General features: G+C 38.2%; 2 non-coding genes and 2 pseudogenes across 4 annotated transcripts; 1 reads left to right on the top strand and 3 right to left on the bottom strand.

Annotated features, from left to right (window-relative positions):
* Positions 1 to 2,007: 2,007 nt before the first annotated feature.
* On the top strand, positions 2,008 to 3,888 carry LOC143579816 (uncharacterized; annotated as a pseudogene). Its single transcript, XR_013143532.1, has 6 exons — positions 2,008 to 2,168; positions 2,796 to 2,957; positions 3,038 to 3,166; positions 3,246 to 3,440; positions 3,548 to 3,670; positions 3,759 to 3,888. The product of XR_013143532.1 is annotated as an uncharacterized LOC143579816 (transcript).
* A 3,448-nt stretch (positions 3,889 to 7,336) lies between these two features.
* Positions 7,337 to 7,408, bottom strand: TRNAQ-UUG (transfer RNA glutamine (anticodon UUG)). The gene has a single exon. It is a non-coding gene; the product is annotated as a tRNA-Gln (tRNA).
* Positions 7,409 to 10,506: 3,098 nt separating this feature from the next.
* TRNAQ-UUG (transfer RNA glutamine (anticodon UUG)) lies at positions 10,507 to 10,578 on the bottom strand. Its single transcript has one exon. It is a non-coding gene; the product is annotated as a tRNA-Gln (tRNA).
* Positions 10,579 to 16,844: 6,266 nt separating this feature from the next.
* Positions 16,845 to 18,493, bottom strand: LOC143579817 (UDP-glycosyltransferase 13 pseudogene; annotated as a pseudogene). Its single transcript, XR_013143534.1, has 2 exons — positions 17,568 to 18,493; positions 16,845 to 17,233 (listed from the first exon to the last, which is right to left on the bottom strand). The product of XR_013143534.1 is annotated as a UDP-glycosyltransferase 13 pseudogene (transcript).
* Positions 18,494 to 25,522: the final 7,029 nt, after the last annotated feature.

Below are 25,522 nucleotides of genomic sequence, written 5' to 3' on the forward strand. Positions count from 1 at the left end.
GATGGTTTTTGGACTATGGTCATGAACATAGGCGACACAACCAAATACTTTAGGTGCGAGAGGAAATGGATCATCGTTGGGAAATAGTATAGAAAACGGTGTTTTACCATGAAGAACGGTTGATGGCATGCGGTTAATCAGATATGTGGCAGTGAGAACGGCATCTCCCCAAAAACGATGAGGAACACGTGATTGGATCATGATTGTGCGAGCAACATCCAATATGTGACGATTTTTGCGTTCGGACACACCATTTTGTTGAGATGTATAAGCACACGATGATTCATGAATAATGCCGTTGGTTTTTAAGTATGAAGAAAAGTCGGTGGAAAAATATTCTTTAGCATTATCAGATCGTAAAGTTTTAATGGTGGTGTTAAATTGGTTTTGAACATAAGCATTAAATTCTCGAAATATGGAAAATACCTCACTACGAGATTTCAATAAATAAACCCAAGTAGTGCGAGAATAGTCATCAATAAAGGTAATAAAATATTCAAAACCCAACGTAGATTTGATAGGGCAAGGACCCCATACATCAGAATGCAACAGTTCAAAACAAGAACTGACTCGATTGGGCACCCTAGGGGGATAGGGACGCCTGGTATGTTTACCAAGTTGACACGACTCACAATGAAAATTAAAAGACGAAAGTGGTAAATCTGGTCGCATTTGCCTCAGAACTGCTGTAGAGGGATGACCTAACCGACAGTGAGCCTCCCTGACAGCGGAATCACATAAGTTTGCTACAGGATGCGAAAACGGGGATATACGATAGAGACCTCCTGATTCAAAACCAGTACCAATTACCCGATTTGTTCCTAGTTCATGAAAAACGCAGTGAGTTGGGTAAAAGGTCACAGAACAGTTGTTTTGTTTGGTAATCTGACTCACTGAACAAAGACTGGTAGGAAATTTAGGAACAAATAGGATAGAAGACAGTTTTAGGTTTTCCGAGTTACTGATGGATCCTATGCCGAGAACGGGACATGAAGATCCATCGGCAAGACGTACTGGTGCATGGGAAACATTTTGAAGACTAGAAAAAATACCCCGATTCCCAGTCATGTGATGTGTGGCTCCAGAATCAATCACCCATGATAAGTCAAGGCTAGAAGGTTTACCTGAATGTGCCGAGCTGGTTTGAGGATGAGGCAACTGGGAGGTAAGAAACCGTTGAATAAGATCATGCTCCTCTTTAGTAAATGTATACATGTATGTATTTTCGCCCATAGTGATACACGAAACTGAAAATTGACTGTGAACAGTAACAAGTGCGGGTGGAGGGCAGGAACAGATTCCGGCGTAAACAGTTACTCGTCGTGAACAGTTAATCCCGGCAGCGAACAGTAATTCCGGCAGCGAACAGTAACTTTCCGGCAGCGAACAGTAATTCCGCAGCGAACAGTAACTTTCCGGCAGCGAACAGAAATCCCGGCAGTGAACAGTGGTTTCCCGGCTGTGAACAGTGTTTCCGGCAATGAACAGTACCGGTGAACAGTTATTTCGCGTGAACAGTGCTCGTCAGTGTACAGTAGTCCCCGGCAGTGAACAGTGTTTTCCGGCGTGAACAGTGTTTCCGGCAATGAACAGTACCGGTGAACAGTGCTCGGACAGAACAACAAGGCAGGAGCTTGTTTCAGATCTGAAGGCTGCTGGTGACGGCTGGTCAGACTCAGGTTCGGGTCAGATCGCGGCTAGAGTTTGGATCGAGAGCCGTAGCTCTGATACCATGTAAAGAAGATGGTTGTAGTGAAAGTAATATTTATTACTTGAAGGTGTGTCTAATACATAAGCCACTACACCTATATATATACAACTAAACCCTAGCTAACAGCCCATAAAAGGCCCATGGGCTCTATCTAACCAAATGGGCTAAAACCCTAACTAAATACAATTAACATTTATAAAGGACACTGCTACTTTTTGCAGCTTCATTTAAAAAAGCACAATTTACATGCATTTCAAATGTATAATGAAATAAAATAATTTGATGTTGTGAGATCTATGATACAACTTTTGGACTATGCAAAATCTTCTAGCAACTTCTTTTATCGACCCCGAGCAGGACTCTTGATCCCGTGTTGTACAGATGAGAAATCGACTCCTGGCAGCTGGTCTGCAATCGACCCTTCATGCTTCACTCTTCGTAGTGAATCGTTTTTTAAGTATCTTACTTACCTATCTTACCATTTATTAAAAAAGTAACAATAATTTCTGATAAACACTATGAGGTTTCAAAAGATAAATGAACATGGTCAAAGTCAAACTGCCACACAAAAGTCAAACTTTCCAAGTTTAATCTGCCACGCCAAAAGGTCAAACTTGGTCAAAGTTACCGATACACATCATTTTAATTGCGTAATGGCCAAGATTACCTTTAAGATTTTTAAAAGTTGGTCAAAATTAAAATTTGACTTCGGTTCGTTATCTGTTTACTAAGTATGTTACTGACCTATCTTGCAATTTATTAAATACTAGTTACATACAACATAAACCAAATGGCAAAATCAATAAAAAAGTAACAATAAATTTTTGATAAAAACTATCAAGTTTCAAAAGAAACCCGCGTATAGTCAAAGTCAAACTTGGTCAAAGCCAATCTGTCACGTAAAAAGTCAAACTTTCCGATTTCAATCTGCCATGTCAAAAAGTCAAACTTGGTCAAAGTTACCGACAAATCCACATCTGCTGTCAAAGTCATCATTTTAACCACTTAACGGGCCAGATTACCTTAAGATTTTTGAAAGTTGGTCAAAATGAAAATTTGACTTCGGTTCGTTACGCATTCGCAGAGACAAGAAAAAAAGCCCAGCCCCAAATTACAGTCCTTATACTCCATTTGGTGTTGACCTCTTTAAGTCTCCAAGAAAAGTCAACCACATTGGTCAACACATTGAGCTTCCATCTTTAAAACAAATGGCATATTGCCTCCTCTCCTCATTGTCAATATTCAGGTTCCAATTTTTATTTTTATTTATTTATTTTTTTATGACACTACTTATAACATGTTTATATGGTTGTTAACTTGTTACAGTTGCCAACATATCCAACTCCTATGTTTCTCGGTGACAATAATAGCGATGGTTTAAGCCTTGTTCTATATTTCAAACTCTCCGAAACATATGACAAAGACATATCTCCTCAATTTCAGGAGTTGATTAAGGTACTAAATATTATATATTTCTTATTATTTTTTAGATTCAAAATTTATATTTTAAGGTTACTTAATGTTGGATATCCAGAGTTTAGTTAAAAACAAAATGGAAAAAGTCAACGGGGTCAAGAAAGACGCGGTTGTACCGTTTAGAGAAAGACTAAAGATCATGGTTGGTGTGGTCAACCCCGTTGACCTTGTTTCGAATAATACCGAAAAGAAACTATTATACGCTTATAATGAAAAACCCGTTCTTTCGCGCCCACAACATATATTTTATCAGGTAGAAGTTACAAATTTGTATACTTTATTATTATTATTATTATTATTATTATATATATATATATATATTTTTGCATAATAAACGGTTTGACTTTTATTTGTCAGCAGGGTCAAAATTACTTTGAAGTTGACCTTGACATTCATTGGTTTGGTTACATTGCAAGGAAAGGTTTAGAAGTGTTTCGTGATCGACTTAAAAACGGGATATTGAACTTAGGCCTCACAATTCAGGTACAAAAAATATTATTCATTTTTTTTAATGTGACAATAAATATGACATATTATGATTGAAAAATGTGTTTATTTGGGAAATAATTAGGCTCAAAAGCCAGAAGAGTTACCAGAGAAAGTGTTATGCTGTTTGAGATTGAACAAGATTGACTTTGTGAACCATGGTCAAATACCTACATTAATGACCATGGATGGAGATTGACTTCCTTTGACTTTTTGACTTTTGTTGACCAAGTGTAGGAAAACTACAGTTACATGTCCTTAGGCTTTGAACAAAGTACATAGGAGATAAAAGATCATGTTTGACTTTTTTGGCTATATGAATGACTAAATGTTAATAAGCGATTATGGTTGACTTTTTTTTGTAATTTGTTTGTTACACTGCATATCTTTTTAACTGGCATTTTCAAATGAGTAATAAGACTTTATTAACTAAATTTTTAGATAGCCGGTTTTTATCGTTCGATTATGGTCGTATGCGCATAAATAACCGAATTAAAGAAATCGAATCAACATTAAAACCAATCTCATATATTATATATTGGAAATGTTTTGTTAGTATCATACTAGTTGCTCTTTATATTTTATTTGGTCAAATATATGACCGAAAATTGCTTAAATCCACTTATGTTTAAAGCCAGGCGGTTAATCAAACTGAAATCAAAGCAGTGGTTATAGATACAAGTTTAACCCATAACCAAACCGAATCATTCTATACGCGCTTCTAAAGTTAACTAATATTCCCTCCCTCAAAATTTTTTCTGGGTGAATCACTAGGGGTGCAAATGAGCCGAGCTGCTTGCGAGCTACTCGAGCTTGGATCAATAAAAAGCTCGAAACTTTCCGATCTTTTTCGAGTTCGAGTCTTAAATAAAGCTTTTTTTGGTTATCAAGCCTGAGCTCGATCCTTGCATTGGAAGCTCGTTTGCTTGTGGATATTTAAACTTGACCTATTTTGGACTTCCATGCATTAATTTCACACCGCAGTCCGAGCTTGACTCGAGCTGAGCTTAGGTTGTTTTAACGTCTTTCTCAAAATATATAAAAGGAATTAAAATTATATACATTAATTAATAAATACTAAACGTTCCGAACCCGAGCTTGATAAAACAACTCATGGCCCAATCTCAAGCTTTAGAAGAAGAGCTTAAATGAGCCGATCTTAGCCTCGTTTAAGGTTTTTCTCAAAATACATTTAAATTTTTTTAAAAAATATATGTAAGTTAATTAATAAATAATAAACAAACCCAACTTAGAGGTGCACAATCCAGGTATTTTTAAGAACTGGTTTCTGGTATAGTCGGGTATCTGACTGTTTTTTTTCCAGGTTTTGGGTCTGGTTTTGACCAGGTAAAAACTGGTTCCGGGGGGTCCAGTTCCGGGTACAGATACCGGTTTCGGGCCGGGTCCAGATGCAGATATTTTGTGCACCTATACCAAGCTTGAACTTGACAAAACAAGCTTGGGCTCAGCTCGGCTTGTTTACACCATTTCAATCATTCATAATAAGAGTGTGGACCATGGGCCTTGGCAATGAGCCCATAACATACAAGTAAGCTAAATTTGAACTTCTGCCAGCTTTGCCCCTAAAACCCAAAGCCCACACACAATATTCAAAACCCAACGAAGGGGTAAAACCGTAAACAACCAATTAGGGTTTTGACTATTGAGTATATAAACAAAGAGAGTGAGAAACAAATGCAATTGAACGCCATAGGCCGAGCGCTTATCCCGTAAACGAAGGGGTGGCGTGGTATAAACACGGAGAAAGAATAATTAAATCGTGATTGGCGTAAATTAAAGCGTAGCACGCACGAACAATATACTACTGCTGCTTGTTCGTGCGTGCTCGGGAATCCACGGCCGCTTTGTTGCTTTTCATACGCAACAAAGCGAGAGGATTTCCTACATTTTGTTTTTGTTTGTTATTATTTTTTATTTTTTGAATTGATGTGGTTTTAAGTCCTATCGATTTTATTTGTCTTACGTTCATGAAATGACGCGGTTTAAGAGAGCCGCTAGTGAGTTATTTGAGACCGGATCCATAGGCGAATCTTACTTAGGGCCTGGGTCCCTGTTGTAAATATTTTATACGTAGTGTCAATTTAGTCGTTTTAGTCGAAATCTGTTTGTGAAATGGTGTACACATTTTGAGTCTGTTGTTGGTGTCTTAGTCCAAGCTTTGCTGAGCATTGGAAAAAGCTTGTTTAATTTTATTGTTTGCTTTGTAGTGAAAATTTATGTGTTTTTATATGCAATGTGAATTTAATTATTTTTGTTTGAAAATTTTGAGCTCGGCAACCTCGGTTTATGAATTATTTAATCTGTGTTGGGTCTGGCCATCTTGACGTTTTCATTCAAGCTTCTTCGCTCTTAACAAGCATGGTGTATTTTTTAAGTTTTTATTTCTTTTGGCACATTGGTGTGCTACATGAGTTGTACCCGAGCTTCGGCTCATTAAGGTTGTACACGAGTTCAAGTCGAGCTTAGGATTGTTTAAGGTTTTTCTTAAAATTGTTTAAAATGTATGTAAGTTAATTAATACATAATAAACAAGACGAACTCACGATCGTTAAGGGTGGTGAAGCTTAAAAATACACAATGCTCATTAAGGGTGGTAAAGCATGAAAACGTTTTTCTTAAAATTGCTTATCATGTTTAAAATGCATATAATAATAAGCTAATTAATACATAATAAACAAGACGAACTCGTAATCAACCATTAGGTTATCAAGCTTAACCAACTCACCCACAAAAAGCCCATTAATAACATGATAAACATGATTTCTAGCTGTGAAACTTGGTTGTCGAGACTCGAGAGAGAACAAACATTGCTGTGTTGATACCTCAAAGTGCGTCATTTGTCCGTGGAGAACAGAGTTGTGAAGTGATTGTTGGACGAGTGTGAAGAGGAGTCGAACTGCTCATGGGAACAACATGAGTCAACATGAATACTTCACCCAAAACAACATATATCTTCTGCAAATACTGTGCAAGTATGATTTAAACAACATGAGTCAACATGACTTGCTATAGGTTTCATGTTTTCAATTATATAGATAGTCCACTTTCAGATTAAAGTATTTCGCTTACACACAAAATAATCACCAGATAAAATAGAAAGTTGTTATCAAAGAACGATAAGTTCTTTTCCACCTCTACCGACTGTCAGGTGCTCAAGGATCCCCTGATAGCAACTGGCTTTATCAGCACATTGTATATCAGATTTTCGGTTTTATTATAAACTAAAAAAGAAGTTTGAAAGAAAGAACACCATCCAAAACCAACTCATTTTGTTAGTAATAAATCTAACTTAATTAGGGAGTACCTACTGACCCATCATGCACCAGATCAACTCAATCAAACTTTAGGACCACGCCTTGTTAATCGACTAACAAACAGACAAACGACACAATCATTTTCATCATTTACGTCCATTTAGATCATTATTGAATGAAGATAGACAAACACAAACGTGTACATTACTTTAAAAGAATGGACATTAACATGTAAATCTGTTTGAATATTCAACAATATTGTGGTATAGTTAAAAAAAAATTTAAAAATAAAAAAAAGTTAAAAAAAATTATAAAAAAATTTTAAAAATTAAAAGAAAAGAAATAAAAATTTAAAAAAAGTTAAAAAAATAATAAAAAATTAAAAAAAAGGTCCTACCGGGAGTCGAGCCCAGGTCGCTGGATTCAAAGTCCAGAGTGCTAACCACTACACCATAGAACCATTTTTGGTAAGCAACAAAAAGTAACAATATTTATTGCATAACCAGTATTTGGAGTTCTTGTTTTTTATGAGCAGTTAAACCATCCAATTCAGTAACAATGCAGTTACATTTCAGACTCTAAATGTCTCACTCTTTACATATAAATCAATATGAAGCTCACAATATCGTTATTAATTTGAGCGTTGCGTTAGGTAAATGTTCTATCACACTAGTTGCGAAAGAAACAAACCATGTTCAAATAGAAGCTGATATAAATTAGATATCAGTGCTTGAAGTTGTATGGTTAGACCGACGAAAGCTGAGAAAATTGAACGAAAAATATATTAAGTTTGGTGGTTTATAAGGATGTGGTCACAGAGAGACCTTTTTCTCTGTGACGAGGTTAACCGGTGTTATTTTGTAAGTATTACGCAAAATGCAATATTTACCAAAGACTCGCAAGTCGGAGGCTTTGTAAATAACTAAATACACGAATGCAATATTAACCAAAGACTCGGGTTTAATCGAATTCTTGTCGATTCAACAAAACTGGGGGCGGTAAACACGTTAGGCACGCTACACTAGCCGATGCTAAAAATTAGTTAGGAGTAGTTGTAACAACTATTTTTAGTTGAATTCTAAAGGACATTGGGACCAGATTTTTATCAACAAGTATAACTGTGTTCCCTTATTTAATAAATGAACGGATGTTCAATGAATCATTTTACGAAAGGTACGTTTAATTATGCTCGCTTATTTAATAAATGAACTAACATGAGCAATTTAGTGTCCATTTAATCAAACAAACTAACATACATAAATGTCTTGTTCCATTGTTAATACAACTATACAGTGGCGAAAACAAGAAAAAATTTCACAGGGGTTATAAGAGTGAAGAAACACTAACCAGACCCCGGGCAGATTACTGGTAACCTGGGGGTTGGAGAGCTGTTTCCCACGAGGGGTTAGACCCTTGGAAGATGGTTCTTCTGATAACCTGCAAAACAGACACCGTGAGCTCGTCACTGAGAAGGGGGGGGGTTCCTCCTTGTGACCACCCTCCGGCGTGAGAATCAGACTAGATTGCTCTTTAAATATAAAAGTATATTAAGAGATTGCTAGAGCAGATATCAGGTATATATGATAAGATAAGATGTTGTAAGATGATCATACCATTGGGGTATTTATAGCCGAAGGTAGGTTTCCAAGGGGTTTAGCCGGCCCAACACGCTACCAACTGTAACCTATGCACGTGCCCTGCCTGTGAGTGGTGGATAGGTAGCGGCTGACACAGAGCAGGCGTGTCGTGCACTCTTCCTCTTCTGCCAACTACAGGCTAGGCACGTGGTATGGCAGGAGTTGGTGGGTAGGCGGCGGCTATTGGTCACAGTGCTGTGGCGTGCTGTCTGCCATGCTGCTGTCAGTGAGCTGTCGCATTCTTGGTCAGATCTTTTGTCTGTACCTCGTCAGGTATCACACAAAAGATCCTCCATCATACGGACTCGCTCATTTAGGCGGGAGTTTTCCCCCTCCCGCCTTTGCTCATTCCTTCAGGTGACACGGGAGAGTTAAGTGCCTTGTGCGTGTAGCCATGCTGCGCGGGTGGCCAGTCCCTAATGGCTTGTATCCGAGGCTGCGGGGACAGGCGGAGTCCTTCACCATTGGGAGGCATTTCCTGCGGGACCAGCTTGCATACTGCGCGTAAGGACGTCATGTCTCCGAGCATGGTTGGTTCTGCGGAACCAGTTGGTCTTTGCGCAGACGTCCCTGTTTAAGGTGAGTCTTGCGGGTCCAACTGGGCTCTGCTGGGACCTACCTCTTCAAGTCCCCCCAGTCCAATGTTCGTCTCATGCATGTTTAATAAAGTGAGGTGAACTTTTGGACTTAAGCAGAGGGTTTTGAAAAGGGTTTTTGTAAGGTTTTCCATGGGGATTAGCCGGCCCAACACGCTACCAACTGTAACCTATGCACGTGCCCTGCCTGTGAGTGGTGGATAGGTAGCGGCTGACACAGAGCAGGCGTGTCGTGCACTCTTCCTCTTCTGCCAACTACAGGCTAGGCACGTGGTATGGCAGGAGTTGGTGGGTAGGCGGCGGCTATTGGTCACAGTGCTGTGGCGTGCTGTCTGCCATGCTGCTGTCAGTGAGCTGTCGCATTCTTGGTCAGATCTTTTGTCTGTACCTCGTCAGGTATCACACAAAAGATCCTCCATCATACGGACTGGCTCATTTAGGCGGGAGTTTTCCCCCTCCCGCCTTTGCTCATTCCTTCAGGTGACACGGGAGAGTTAAGTGCCTTGTGCGTGTAGCCATGCTGCGCGGGTGGCCAGTCCCTAATGGCTTGTATCCGAGGCTGCGGGGACAGGCGGAGTCCTTCACCATTGGGAGGCATTTCCTGCGGGACCAGCTTGCATACTGCGCGTAAGGACGTCATGTCTCCGAGCATGGTTGGTTCTGCGGAACCAGTTGGTCTTTGCGCAGACGTCCCTGTTTAAGGTGAGTCTTGCGGGTCCAACTGGGCTCTGCTGGGACCTACCTCTTCAAAGAGGGTTGGTGTCAACATTTTATAAGGGTCGATAGCAATTTTAACATATATATATATACCTTTAAGAAAAATATTTTATAGGGGTCGGCCAACACCTACACCTTTGGTGCAGGTCCGCCACTGCAACTACACAAATTCTTTTATGTTTGTTATTTTCATATTCACTTAACTTTATTCCGTCACTGCAACACTTACACCAAGCCTTAGGTAGTCGGCCAACGAACAAGCAACACGTTCATTTTCACTGTTTATATTCATTCATCGACAATGATTTATAGCATTAATGAACGGAAATAAACAAATGCAAACACTAGCCAGAACATATATTTGTTTAACCGTCCCTACTTAATCGTTTTTTCGGTTAAAGCTAAACAAACGAATGTAAACGAGCTCTCATTCGCGTGTCAGTCCTTTTAAATATAAATCAAAATTTGAAGCTCAACAATAGTGGGGTGGTTGATAGTTTAGCAACCGGCAGTGCTAAAAATTTAAAAATGCATCAGTGGTAAAAAGTTCATAAACATGAGTTTTATAAAGTTTGGTGGGTCCCACCACTGGAGTATTAAAAAAATATAGGTCCTACCGGGAGTCGAACCCAGGTCGCTGGATTCAAAGTCCAGAGTGCTAACCACTACACCATAGAACCATTTGCTTTATTAAGCAATAATTAATATTATTATTGAATACTTACTGTTAATATCATTTTGAGCAGATTAAACCATATTGATCAATAACCTTTAGAATATATAATCGAAGTATCATCTTGTTATGTTATTTATTTGAGTATTGCGAATATATAATCGAAGTCTTCAAACATTGAAATACATATGATAACCTTTAGAATTTATTAAACGAGTACGATACATAAGCATTGTAACTAGGAGTACCCATAATAAACTGCAACGGTTGAAACCACTCGAATGAAAATTCGAAAGTTTTAGTGTTGAAGATTTAAAACAAGAACTCCAAAAACAAATTCATTATCTCACCATTTTTTACTTATTTCTTTTTCTGTTTTCTTTGTAAACTTCAACCCAAAGCAATCATTAGATGCAGCATCATGCTATGCAATATAGGGCTGTTTAAAAAGCTCGAGGCTCGAAGCTCGGGCTCGTGGCTCGCTCGAATAAAACTAGCTATAAAAAGTTGATTTCAAACATCCTGAGCTGATTTGAATCATTTTGTAACCGAGCCAAAATTGTAACACCCCGGCTTAAGCGGAAACGCCCGAGTGTGACGTACAGATGCTCAAACACACGTGGCACTGTTAAGTGACCATAATAATATTAATTCATTTAATAAGCCAAGTAACACAAGTTCGAAAGTAACAATACAAGTTCAAACCAAAACATAACCATAACAATAGTTCTTTTATTGAAATACCCTAAGTAATCCAAGTGTCTTCAATACTTCAACCTCTAATCACGGTACCTGTAACATATGTATAAAATATGGTCAACTATAAATATAGCTGGTGAGTTTCCACAGTTTAAATACGTACATAAAAACCATACAATTCATAGACATGTGATAAACGAGCAAGTAAGTCCTTTCCAGTTGGTACAACCAACGTACTTGGATAATCGCGCAAGTAAGGTCCTTTCCAATTGGTAACAACCAACGTACTTGGATAATGAGGCCCTTTTCCACTCGATACAAATGGACCAGAGTGCAAAGGGGGGCGTATGATCATACTTAATGAGGCTTCCCAATCGTGCAAGTAATATTCGTGCAAGTAATACAAGTAACACACAAGTCCATGTACGAATTGTAGTTTTGTAATAGAAGAAATAATACTTGAATCTTTATAAGGATACATATGTTACCCCAAAACATTAAAACATTAAAAAGGGGTGGTGAAAAACTCACCTTAGTAGTTGTAGTGAAAAAGAAATAAGAATAACTTGAAGGCGTTAAAGGAAACCGAAGCGGTCAATCCGTACGAACTATAAATAAGAATAAACACGACTTTTAACGGCTATTCTAACGGGATTCTAAAGTTGCTTAATTGCAAGAATAATTTTTAGAATTTAGGAGTTATTATTTTATAATTTTATTACGAATCTTATGGCTCTTAGATTATTATATTATTATTTATGTTTTAACGACGACTTGGTTATTAATACAATTTAAGCACTTTAATGGCGAGAAAACAAAGTTTATATGTTCGAAAAGCTTGAACTATTGTTTACAAGTCGAAAATATAATTGTTGCTTTAACAAAACGATTTTTAGAGAATTAAAGTTTACTTTGCGATTATTAAATGATTTTTAATAGCGGCTTATGAAAACGAGAAACTTGGTTTTTAAGGGTGAGATGGTGAGTTATATTTTATAGTTAATTTACGTAATTTTTATTTAATTTATAAAGACTTTTATGATTTATTTATGATTTTTAATTGATTAAGAATTAATTAATATTAATAAACTGAATTTAATTAATACAAAAAAAAACATGACTGACCCGGGTTTCGAACCCGGGTCTTGGTGTTATAATCCTTGTTTTCAACCAGCTGCTCTAGACTGCATATTCGTTTATGGTTTAGTTCTTAATATATAAATATAATGACTGTTTCAAAGGAATTTTATTAATAATAATATTAACAGGGCCAGTTTATTAAATCAAAAAAAATGAGCGAATTGAGTTTAACCAGTTGAACTAGAAGGATATTCGTTTAAGAGTTAAGAATCATTATATATATAATACTTCAGGTTCATCTTCTTCACATGAAGAACATAAACCCTAATAATTCAATCTCAGTTTCTGTTTCATGTGTGTTTAAATTAGTATAGGGTTTTTGTTTATTGGATCAAAACTAATCAAAAACATGTTACAATTACCTCAAAAGGTGTTGATTTGGTGAAGAACAAGAACTCGCCGGAGCCGAAGCTTTGCCGGATTATTACGACTATTGTAGAGAGAATTAGAGGGAAAGAAGGTTATGAGCGAGTTGTAACAAGGCTTAGGTCCCTATTTATACAACTAATCGGAGTGTATACGCGTCAATGCATTAATGTGATTTACCCGGATTTTCCGGCGATGATTACGAGGTGATTTACGGATGTTAAACGCAATTAAATAGTTGGTTAATGTTTTATATTAACGGAGAAACGCGTTTACATATTTATTTGGTTAAAACGACGAAGTTTGGTGGTGTTTGGGTCACCTCCGGCGCCGCTTCCGGCGGCCGGAGGGTGGCCGGAAAAACGGGGGTGGGGGGAGGCGGGTAGGGTTTTATTTTAATATAAATTCAATTAAAAATGTTACACTATTAGCCCCAGAAGTTTAAAGAACCTTTAAATGATAATATAAATATCTTTTAAGTTAAATAAAGTTTTCAAGTTTACATTTTTTAACCCTAAACTTTATAATTAAATTAAATAGTTTTCGGTTTTACGTGTTTAACCCGTACGGCTTGATTACTTTAAGGCTCGGGAATTTATAAATACTTGAATGACAACGAACATCGAATAATGAATATTAAATGTCGTGAATAACTTTATTAAAATATTTAGTACATCGAAACGACCCAACGGGTCGGGTTTACAAATACGAAAACGAATCGAAAAACTGACGAATGTCACAAAAATCGGCCTACGCTCGGCTCGAGTCATGGCTCGGCTCGATCTTAAGCTCGTTTTACTTCAAAATCAAGCTAGAGCCTAGCTAAGTTGCCTCGTTTAATTTCGACCCCGAGCTCAAAACCACCCTGGCTTGACTCGGACTCGACTCGTGAACAGCCCTATATGCAAACTCCAGCATGCTTTATCTGCCACAAAATCATAAAAAAGGCTACTTTGAAAAAAAAAATCTCAAAGATAAATAAAGTTATTCAAATGAAAGTTGGCTTTCAAATCTATTTTGTACAATTTTGTTGCAAGCTTGTAGAGGACAAACCATTTCTAAGAAACTATAAGTTAATAGTTTATGCAATTTTACAACCACTATCCAATTCATGGGTCAAGGGGTGTGCATAAAACCGAAATAACTAATCATTAACCGAACCCAACTCAAAGCCAACACTTTGATTTTATGTATTTTTTTTTTCGAAAACCGAATTTCTGGTTTTTCGGTTTACATGCATCAAAAACCGAAAAAACCAAACCAAACTTAAATAACTAAACCCGTAAAAACCAAAAAAATAGACTTCTTTTGGAAGTTTAGTAATTTATTAAAAAGAAGAAATAAATGGTGTGGCCCAAAAATTTAGGCTTAAATGTGTAAAAATCAACTCATCATTAGTTAATAAAAACTTTAGACCTAAAGTTTCAAGCAGAAATTCATTATTTTTGTCATTTTTTTGCCTCGAAATTTTAATAACAAAGCCATAAATGAATCGAACCCATTATGAAAACAAAAACCGAAACCAAATTCTTTTCATTTGTTCACCCAAAACCGACCCAAGCAAGCCCATCAATCTAATCTTATGATGTCAAGCAAATAGGGCCCACAATTACTTTTCATTTCTTCAAGTGCTATATAATGTTAAAATGTTGGCCTAAATAATAGATTATAATGGTACTATGAACCAAGATAGGGTGGTTGGATGTGTTGCAAAAGTGATTACCAAGTAATAACCAAATTTCTAAGGTTTGGAGAAATTATTAAAACTCCAAATAGTTACGGTCAAGATAATCATATTTTAACACAAGGGCAATAAATTCTTACAAAAAGAAAATAATAATAACTTTGAAACATGTATCCAAACACCCTCAAATGCCATTTTTCCGTAGAGTTGCAGTTGGTTAGCACGATTTGATTGGTTGCTACCCTTGTCTTCGACTTTTGCATCTAACACCCTGACGCCTATAGGGTGTGACAAATTGAACCATGCTATCAAATCAACCGTTAAAAAAAGTGTTAAAAAGAGTGAAAAAACTATTGTACCCTAACCATGTGGTTTGTATTATATAAATTTTGAACCCTCTCAAATCCCGTTAATTGTTCCTTCAATTATTCTTATTCTTCCTCACAATCTACAACCTTGGAGAGAATATCCCGAGAGAGTGATGCCGACGTGTTATTCGATGGCAGACTAATCAAACCATCAAATCCAATTTTAGGTTCAGCCAGGTTACTAGGTTTTACTGGGTTGCTTAGAGTTTAGTCATCATTTTGGTGAAGTTTGTCGTAGAAGATAATGAATTTTGAATTTATTGGTTTTTATGTAAATTGTTTAGTGGATTTGTAATTTTTCAAATTGTTTTTGACTTTTGATCATTGTTTGTTGAGTTTAATAAAAGTATTTATTCGTACAAGATGTATTTATTTTCCTAACTAAAAATTAAAGAAATATTCTTCTTATTATCAATAGAAAAGCAAAATCCGTATTAATATCTATAATATCATCATCATCATCATCATCATTATTAGTGTGTGAAAAAGACGATTTTATCCCTGGCCTTACTCCTTTTTAAGAGTCAAACCAATGGCTGACTTGATAGCAGGGCTTAATTTACCACACCCTACAAACATCAGGGTGTCAGATGCCAAAAATCGAAGACAAGGGTTGCAACCAATGAAACCGTGCTAACTATAGGGTGCAAACTGCAATTAAGTCGTTGTAATATTTGCATCATCATCATCATCGTACTCGGTAAATAGCAAAGCTATGGAAGGGCCTAAGGAGGGTAAAATGTAGACAGCCTTACCTCTCTATCTGTGGAGGCTACTTCTGTCACACACCAACCTACGGCGGAACATGCCAAGACGCGACATAATTGTATCATAACTCAAAAGACACTAGAGTAAATTAAATGTGTCAATATCTAAATTGTTTATTTCATAAAGCATTCAAGTACACAAAAACAAATATTGTCTTAAGGGAAATACATCATAATTAAGTAACTAAAAATAAAATCCAACTTTATTCGTCATGCAATCTAAGGTCCAATATATTCTTTAACTTCTTTTTCATCCCAAAAAGCTACCTGCGTCATGCGTGAAAATAAATAGGTTTGTCAACATAAAGTTGAGTAAGAAATCACAAGTTTTGCATATATATAATATTGAAAATGACAATTTCTTGCGATAAACATGAACCAGTACAACTAGCATCAGTATTTTTGAATCTCATTCGTGTCCGTTCTTTTACATCTAAATCCAATTTTGAAGATTCAACAATATTCAGGAGGTAGTTAGCTTAGCAACCGACAATGCTATAAATTTTGTTAGATATTTGGCCATATGTCTTGTCACTTTTAAAGCTGCATTCAATGTTTTCACTGCTAACTACACCATAGAACCATTTGTGTTATGCAATTTAAGGGTTTGGGCAGATTAAGCCATATGATTCAGAAGCAATGTAGTTACATTGCATACTCTAGATGTCTTAACAGCTTACGGGTCGATTAATACGAAATTAACTCACAATATCGGTGTTATTAATTTGAGAGTACATTTACCTATTACAATAATAGGCAATAAAACACAGTTCCTATGTGAACTTTCAAACAAGCTATACTCATATGACTCAAATTCTATCTTACTTAGCATATATGTACATCACATGTTCATAAATGTTGAGCCTGATGAAATTGTAGTACATCACATGTAACTTTCACTCATATGTTCATATATTTAGTTTTTTCTCTTTTCTTTTTGTCTTGACAAAATATATAATTAAATAATAAAAAAGGTGGCATGTAAGAATGATATATGAGTATAGTAGTGTTTGAGGTAAAAATGTATTTGGGTAAAAATACTAATATGACATGTTGACCAGGCATGTGTGAAAAGAATGAGTTGTAGCGTTACGGACAACCTTACAAGTAATGGGGAATTTATAAGCAAAGTCTTCATATGCAGAAATGCATATGATAATTTATTAAACGAGTACAATACATAAGAAAGTAGAAGTTCTCATAACAAACCGCAGTGGCTGAAAATAGTCAAATGAACATTCAACAGATTTTAGTGTTGAAGGTTTAGAATGATCTCCCTCAACACCTTATCACAACTCCCTCCAACTTTAACGGCGTCCTTCGCTTCTTCCCCAAGTTTTCTCACCTTTTCCCTTAACTTCCGATCCATCATCACAGTCATCACTTTCTCAGCAATCTCTTCACCATTCACAACCTTCTCCCCCAACCATCCCCACCCTTTATCCCATACTGCTACTCCGGTCGTCTCCATAACTCCAGCACTCACCTTTTGATCGCCACCTAGTGGCCATGCTAGCATTGGTACCCCTTTTGCCACCGCCTCCATCACCGAGTTCCAGCCACAATGGCTGACGAAACACCCGATTGCAGGATGTGCTATGATCTTCTCTTGATCCACCCATCCTTTCACCACCATCCCTTTTTAAAAGAATTGAAACAAAGAACAAATCAATATTAATAAATAATATTTTTCTGTAGTTAAAAAAAAATAATCATAAACCTAACCATCTAAGTATAATGATAATATTAAAATAAGTTTGTGTAACTATGCATTTTATTCATCATTCAATACTATATCATCGTCACATCATCTTCCACTCTCTGTTAATCATTTTTCATATGAAAATAATATTAATGTATGTAAACTAGGCACACTACTCACCTAGTGGCCAGATTGGACCCCGCCCAATAATAACTAACTAACAAACAAACTTAAAAATAACTGATAATAAACTGGTTTAACAAATAGCACCTTTATCTTTGGTCCTCTGAATAAACGAATCTCCAACAAATTCTTCAACTTCTCCGACATCTTCTTTGTCTACAATCTTGGATTTCAACACCCACAAGAACTTGTACCCGCTTCCCTCCAAACCCTTTCCTAACTCTGTTATCTGTTCGTTAGACAACGCCGTTCTATTTCCAAAGCGGTCTGGAATCCGCTACCTCTAACCCGTGTGGTTCTAATGGCCCGATTGGGAGAAAAGGAGGTAAATCTGGATTTAATTTGCCACCATTAAGTGCTTCAAGTGTTTCATGCTCAAATGCATGGAAAGTGTTGACCAAAATGCCCTTAGCTTTTCTTAAAGCCAAAGAGCTTGATACAACAACATTAGTGAATATATGGTTTGGTATGAAGAATGGGGGTGGTAGAGTGGAGATTTCGAATGGAGCCAAACTCGGGATTAGAACCTGATCCCGGGTTTTGGTTTCCGTCATGTTTATGGAAGTTGGATCAAAGACGGGAGGTGTGCGACGAACGAGGTGACGGAAAGGATATAGTGCGGTAAGCCAAGATCATCGGCCACGTGGTATGCTCCCGCACTTGCTGCGATGTCGGAAATGATGGCGGAAAGAGGTGGTGACATGGCTTCGTATTGGACGAAGAATGGGTCCGCGGTGGTGGGGTCGGGAGGCGTGTATGGGATGATGTGGAAGTTGAGGGTGTTGATAGTGGGGTGTGCGGCTAGGAAGGCGGAAATGTGTGTGGACTCAGCAGTGGATGGTGGTTGTTGGGCGTTGATAAGAGTGATGTGGCAGTTGTGGGAAGCTAGCATGGCAGCTACCCGAAGGATCGGGGTCAAGTGGCCCATTCCCGCACTCGAAAGTAGAGCAACATGTGGCAACATGTGGCGGTGGTGGTGATGATGGTGGTTGATAGTTTGAGGTTATTGACATTTTGTTGTTGGAAATATTTTGATATTGGTGCTACTCTTATAGCAAACAAAACTGAATAAAAGAAATATTAAAGAAAAAAAAAAACAGAGAAATAAAACAAAGACAAAAATCGAAATGGTAAAAAAACGTAAGTAAAATTAAGCTCCAACTGGCCACGTAGGGTTTGTAAAAATTGGTTAATTTGGTCCACCTGTCCTTCTTAATATAACATTTTATTTACATGGCTGAGCACGTTAGAGGTTCTGATTTGCCATGATAGCTGGCCTACGGAGGTCCATGTCAATGCCGGTACAACGTTGGCCTCATGTGATCGGCCTAACGTGCAATCGTGAAAATTTTAGGAATCTTGGGCCGAGATTGGTTTCTACGTCACTCGCTACGCGTTGTCCTGCTTTTTATGTACAATGTGTCCTTCGCTTGACTCTTTGAGTTATTATGTGTTAAGTACTTTTTCCGCGGGTGAAGTTCTCTCAACTTGCGAATGGTCTTCCGAGTCCCGCGATTACCTGTCACACCCCAACCTAAGGAGAAAATGCGGGGGCATGAGCCGATTGCTCACAGCTCAAAGGTACTATCATAATTAAAATGACAATATCTATTAATTTAATTATTTCAAATTACAGTGCACACAAATATTCATAACACAAACAAATAATTTAAATCAAATAATCCAATCAAGATTTAAATAAAGATGGTCTTCATTAAGTTCCATATGGTCTTTTCTAGATGTCTTTCACGTCAAACTTCAAGTCACGTGATAACATGCATATGCGTAGAAAATGGAATAGAGTTTGTCAACAACACATGTTGAGTGAGATGATCACCAATATTCATGAATATAATAATAATATATAATATGATATATGATAAATGTTAAATGCGCAAACAAACATATGTGAGTAATAATCAATCAAATCACAAACAAACCATAAACATGCTAGTGTGCCATTTAACCGTTGCCATGCGAATGGGCATTGGCTACAATGACTGATTGAGATTGTTGGTTTACCATCGCCATGCGAACGGGCTTTGGTTACTACGACGGCGTATGATCATACTGACTTGCTAGACTTCAAATGGACCTCTCCGAAACATGATAGAATATAAACACTTAACAAATAGCAATTAGCATTTAATTGAATTACACACAATAATTATGTTTGCGAGTTTGTGTGTGTGTGTGTGTGTGTGTGTGTAGGCTAAGTATAAAATGAAAACCCATTTGAGTTGTGAAAACTCTAGAAACCCATTCTCAACCACATGTTTTTAACTAATGTTTAAATCTTGTGGTCCACAATTAAAGTGAATAAAAATGTAAATATAAATATAACTTTTTCTCTCTCTTGAAAACATATATAAAAATTAGTAAAAAAATGTTAAAAAATAGCAAAACATTTTTTTTTATGTTTCGATGTTTTGTATTAAATGTTACAACATATATTACATGTAACAAAAAAAAACGATGTTACATAGGGTTTTCGCGGGTTTTCACAACTCAAGTGAGTTTTCATTTTAACCTTACCATATATATATATATATATATATATATATATATATATATATATATATATATATATATATATATATATATACTAGTAGTTTGCCCGCACGATGCAGCGGAGAATGACGCTTAAAGGCTGTTAATGGTCAAGGTGAGCCGAGCCAAGTCTAGTTCGAACTCGACTTGAACTTCATTCCAAGCTGGCTTTGGTAGAATCCAAATTGAACTCGAGTCGAGCCAATCACATTAGACGCACTATCAATACGAATACGCGCGCAACCCGGTTTCGAACACGTGTTAATTTTCATAAAATTAAAAACTATAGCAATATCATACTCAAATTAACTAGAATGAAATGTTTTTTTTATGATGTTATTATTTTTAGAAAATATTAACGTATGAAAAAGTTATAATCGTTTAAATATTGTAGGGGTAGTTGGTTTGAAATAAGGGATTAATGTGTAAATATTCATTAAATTAACAAAAGAGAACTAAAGTAGAGGGACTAAGGGTGTAATTATTTTTAAAGAATGGTTTACTTAACTAATGATGATAAAAGGATAATACTACCTCTAAAATCTCTTAACCTTATGCATTATGTAACACCCCGACCAAAGGCGGATTATACATCGGGGCGCCACATATTGTTTCATTACTCGTGACACTATTGGGTGTCAATATTTAATAAATACATTCATTCGCGCACGCGCAAAGCAAACACATAATATAAATCAACATAAATCAATATATTATAAATCAAAATATTCGAACAGCAATAACTTGTCTTGATACATTTTAATCTAGGTCCAAAAGTAAAAACGTCCTATGTGTCCACAAGCTCCAAAACGGCTACTGCAAACCTGAACATGTGTTAAAATAAACGTCAAACACTTGCGTGTTGGTGAGAAATCAAGTTTAATACAATACATAGATAGCAATAAATCTGCGCGCAACATGTGTATGTCTGGTGTTTAACAAGGGTGCAATCAGATTGTGATCAAGCCTAAATAGATCATAGCTCATAGTTCATAGTTCAATCCGTGCTCCCAATTGAGCACAAAAACGAGAAAAACATCTGTGCAAGTGTAAACAAAGAAAACCGTAAACGATAGGTCTCCCGTGTTCATCTAATGGATCCATGAAAACTTCGGAATAGGCCGAACAAAGCGGTTAATGATACACACATACAAATAAACAGCCAAGTAAACGTCCTCAACACATGTGATACTGCGCGACTAAAGTTCATAAACAAATTTAAGACTCTAAGTTTGTATGAACACATGAACATCCCAAAACATTAAAAATAAAAAGGGATTAGGTACGAGATTACTCACTTGATAAAGATGCGATGATAGATAAAGCAAGAACCAACTTTAAACAAGCACAAGTTAACCTATAAACAAGATTATTGTTTTAATGATTTGTTTTAAGTCTTGATTATAAGTTAGCATAATTAATAAGTTATTATATATAATATATTACCGGAAAACAGGGCAGAGGAGAGGAGAAAACGGAGGCAAGAGAGGAGGGAGGCGGCTGAAGAACAACGGCAGAGAGCAAAAAGGGAGGAAGAGAATAAGTGTAGTGTGTGAAGTGTTAAGAAAATAGTACTATATATAGGCAAACCCTAGGGGACACAAACCCTAGAAAAGATCTCCAAAAGTAAAAGAAAAGATATCAACAGTAAAAAGTTCTGAAAAGTAAAGATATCAAAAGATATGGTAGCAGGGAAAAAGAGGAAAAGGTTGACAGGATTCAGAAAAAGGCATGGGAGAGGACAGATAAAGTTACTGGTCAAGCATGGCAAAAGCAGATCTCAAAAGATTATGTCAGTCACTTTATCTGTCAACCAATGGGGTTGGTGCGCATGCTGCGCTGAAAGTAACTTTTCAGACATAAAGCAGATTAGGTCAACAGCTCAAAAGATAAGACAACTCAAAAGCAACGGCTAGATTAAACAGAAGAAAACTCAAAGGGTTTAACGCGAGAAGGCTGACACAGAAGGTCAAGAGAGCGCGAGCGCGAAGGCAGACAGAACTATCCTTAACGCGTCGCGGAAAGAACTACCATTTCTAAGCGCGCCGCGGGAAGAGTCACATTTCTTAGCGCGCCGCGGGAGGAACTAAAATTCCTAGCGCGCCGCGGGAAGAACTATAATTCTTCGCGCGTCGAGGGATGAACTACGATTCTTAGCGCGCTGCGAGAAGAACTACAAATCCTTAGCGCGTCGCGGGAAGAACTTCCGTCCTTCGCGCACTGCGAGAAGAATTACAATTCTTAACGCGCTGCGAGAAGAGTTCGTCTCGCGTATCGCTGAAACAGGTGGTCTTCACGCAGGATTCCTTGTAAGGGAGTCTGGCGCGTGGAGCTGCGCAGACAACCTTAGGCGGGAAGGAACAAAGGACAAGCAAAGAGTTAGAAGAAAAAGAGGGAAACAAGGCGGAAAGAGAGAAGGAGAGGGACGGAACGGCGGAAAGAAAGAGAGAGAAAGAGGCGGGAAGGAAAAGTATATTATTATTATTAAAAGTAAAATATAAGTATAAATAAATATTAAATCATAAAAGAAAGAGATCGGGTCAGAGAAACGGGTACCTGGGTCGGGTCGGATCGGGTCAGATGTCACAGTCTCCCCTACTTTAAGAAATTTCGTCCCGAAATTTATCTCGAAGTAGGTTGCGCAGAGAACAGGTGCGGGTACTTGATCTTCATTTGATCTTCCCTTTCCCATGTAAACTCGGCTCCGCGCTTGGACTCCCAGCGAACTTTCACGATAGGGATACGACTGCGCTTGGTTTGCTTAACCTCGCGATCCATAATCTCAACAGGCTTCTCAACGAAATGCATAGTTTCATCAACTTGAACTTCATCAAGTGGAATGTGAAGGTTCTCGTCAGCTAAACACTTCTTGAGATTGGATACATGGAACGTTGGATGCACATTACTGAGCGCGGGCGGCAGGTCAAGTCTGTAGGCAACTTTTCCCACACGCGCGAGAATCTTGAATGGACCAACATATCGAGGAGCAAGCTTACCTTTCTTCCCAAAGCGGACAACACCTTTCCAGGGCGACACCTTGAGGAGAACAAGATCACCAACTTGAAATTCGAGAGGCTTCCGCCTACGATCTGCGTAACTCTTCTGTCGGCTACTGGCAGTCAGCAGATGATCACGGATCTTGGCGATTTTATCGGTTGTCTCTTGAACAAGTTCTGGTCCTGTGATTTGAGTTTCACCCACTTCGCTCCAACAAATCGGGGAGCGGCACTTACGACCGTAAAGTGCTTCAAATGGGGCCATACCAATACTGGAATGATAGCTGTTATTATAAGAGAACTCGATCAAAGGCAGGTGCGAATCCCAATTACCTCCAAAATCAAGAACACAAGATCGGAGCATATCCTCAAGAGTCTGAATAGTTCGCTCAGACTGACCGTCAGTCTGAGGATGATATGCCGTACTCATGTCCAAGCGAGTTCCTAGCGCAGATTGGAGAGATTTCCAAAAGCGAGATATAAAACGGCCATCGCGATCGGATATGATGCTCAAAGGAGTACCATGGCGGCAGACAATTTCCTTGACATAAAGCTGCGCGAGATGCTCAACACGGTAGTTTTCACGAATGGGCAGAAAGTGAGCAGACTTAGTCAATCGATCCACTATTACCCAAATGCTATCATGTTTGCTTGCTGTCAAAGGTAACTTGGTAATAAAGTCCATCGCTACACATTCCCATTTCCACGTAGGAATTTCTGGTTGTTCGAGCAAACCAGATGGGCGTTGGTGTTCAGCTTTTACTTTAGAACAAGTCAGGCATTTAGCTATGAACACAGCAATATCCTTTTTCATACCGGGCCACCAATAAGTTATGCGCAAATCCTTGTACATCTTATCAGCGCCAGGATGAATAGAATACCGAGATTTGTGCGCTTCACTCAGGATATCAGCGCGAAGATTCTCATCAAAGGGAATCCAGATGCGATTGAGATAGCAGAGAATTCCACTCAGATTAGGGACAAAATGCGCTTCCGTGCCACACGCTAACTCGGCGCGAAGGTTACCATTACTGATGGATGCGCGCTGCGCGTCGCGAATGCGTGATTCAAGATTGCTCTGAATCGGCGCAAAGTGAAGCTGCGTGCGCGGCAAAATACAGTTAAGCTGGCAGGGTTTTCGGCTGAGCGCATCGGCTACCACATTAGCCTTACCAGGATGATACCGGATCTCACATTCGTAATCGCTGATGAGTTCGTTCCATCGGCGTTGCCTCATGTTAAGTTCCTTTTGATCAAAGATATGCTGAAGGCTTTTATGGTCAGTGTAGAGGATACACTTAGTACCATAAAGGTAGTGTCTCCAGATCTTCAAGGCAAAAACAACTGCACCTAGTTCGAGGTCGTGAGTTGTATAATTCTTTTCATGAACCTTAAGTTGCCTCGATGCATAAGCGATAACCTTGCCTCGTTGCATAAGAACACAACCGAGACCTTGGTTGGATGCATCGCAATACACGACAAAATCATCATTACCCTCAGGTAGCGCAAGAACAGGAGCTTCACACAACAAACGCTTGAGCGTTAGAAAGGCTTCTTCTTGCTTCGAGCCCCAAATATATGGTTTACCTTTGTGCGTTAGAGCTGTTAAAGGCAAAGCGATCTTCGAGAAGTTCGAAATGAAGCGCCGGTAATAACCAGCTAAGCCCAGAAAGGAACGGATCTCAGAAGGAGAGGATGGCGTAATCCAGTTCTTGATTGCTTCAATTTTGGATGGGTCGACATGAATACCCATCTTGTTTACAACATGACCAAGAAACTGTACTTCATCAGACCAGAATTCACACTTGGAAAGCTTAGCATAGAGTTGCTCAGCTCTAAGCTTTTGCAACACCAACCGAAGATGTTGCTCGTGCTCGGCCTTGGTCTTAGAATACACCAGAACATCATCGATAAACACAATCACGAATTTATCCAAGAAAGGCCTACACACCCGATTCATTAGATCCATGAAAACGGCGGGTGCGTTGGTTAAACCGAAGGACATGACCAAGAATTCAAAATGGCCATAACGAGTTCGAAAAGCAGTCTTCGGAACATCTTCATCGCGGATGCGCAACTGGTGATAGCCAGAGCGGAGATCAATCTTCGAGAAACAAGAGGCACCTTGGAGTTGATCAAAGAGGTCGTCAATACGCGGTAAGGGATACCGGTTTTTAATGGTGAGTTTGTTCAACTCGCGGTAATCAATACACATGCGAAACGATCCATCTTTCTTTTTAACGAACAACACCGGAGCACCCCAGGGCGAAGAGCTAGGGCGAATGAATCCTTTAGCGGTCAACTCTTGAAGTTGACTTGCCAATTCTTGCATCTCAGCGGGCGCAAGACGGTAAGGAGATTTAGCCACGGGGGAAGCACCAGGGACAAGATCAATACGGAACTCGACTTCACGAGTGGGAGGGATACCAGGAAGATCATCAGGAAAAACTTCAGGGAAATCACGCACAACAGGGATATCGCGAAGCTTCTTCTCTT

The sequence above is a fragment of the Bidens hawaiensis genome, unplaced genomic scaffold (assembly GCF_021521415.1).
Source record: "Bidens hawaiensis isolate Kalapana, Puna unplaced genomic scaffold, B.hawaiensis_p1.1 tig00029987_1, whole genome shotgun sequence".
Lineage (NCBI taxonomy): Eukaryota > Viridiplantae > Streptophyta > Magnoliopsida > Asterales > Asteraceae > Bidens > Bidens hawaiensis.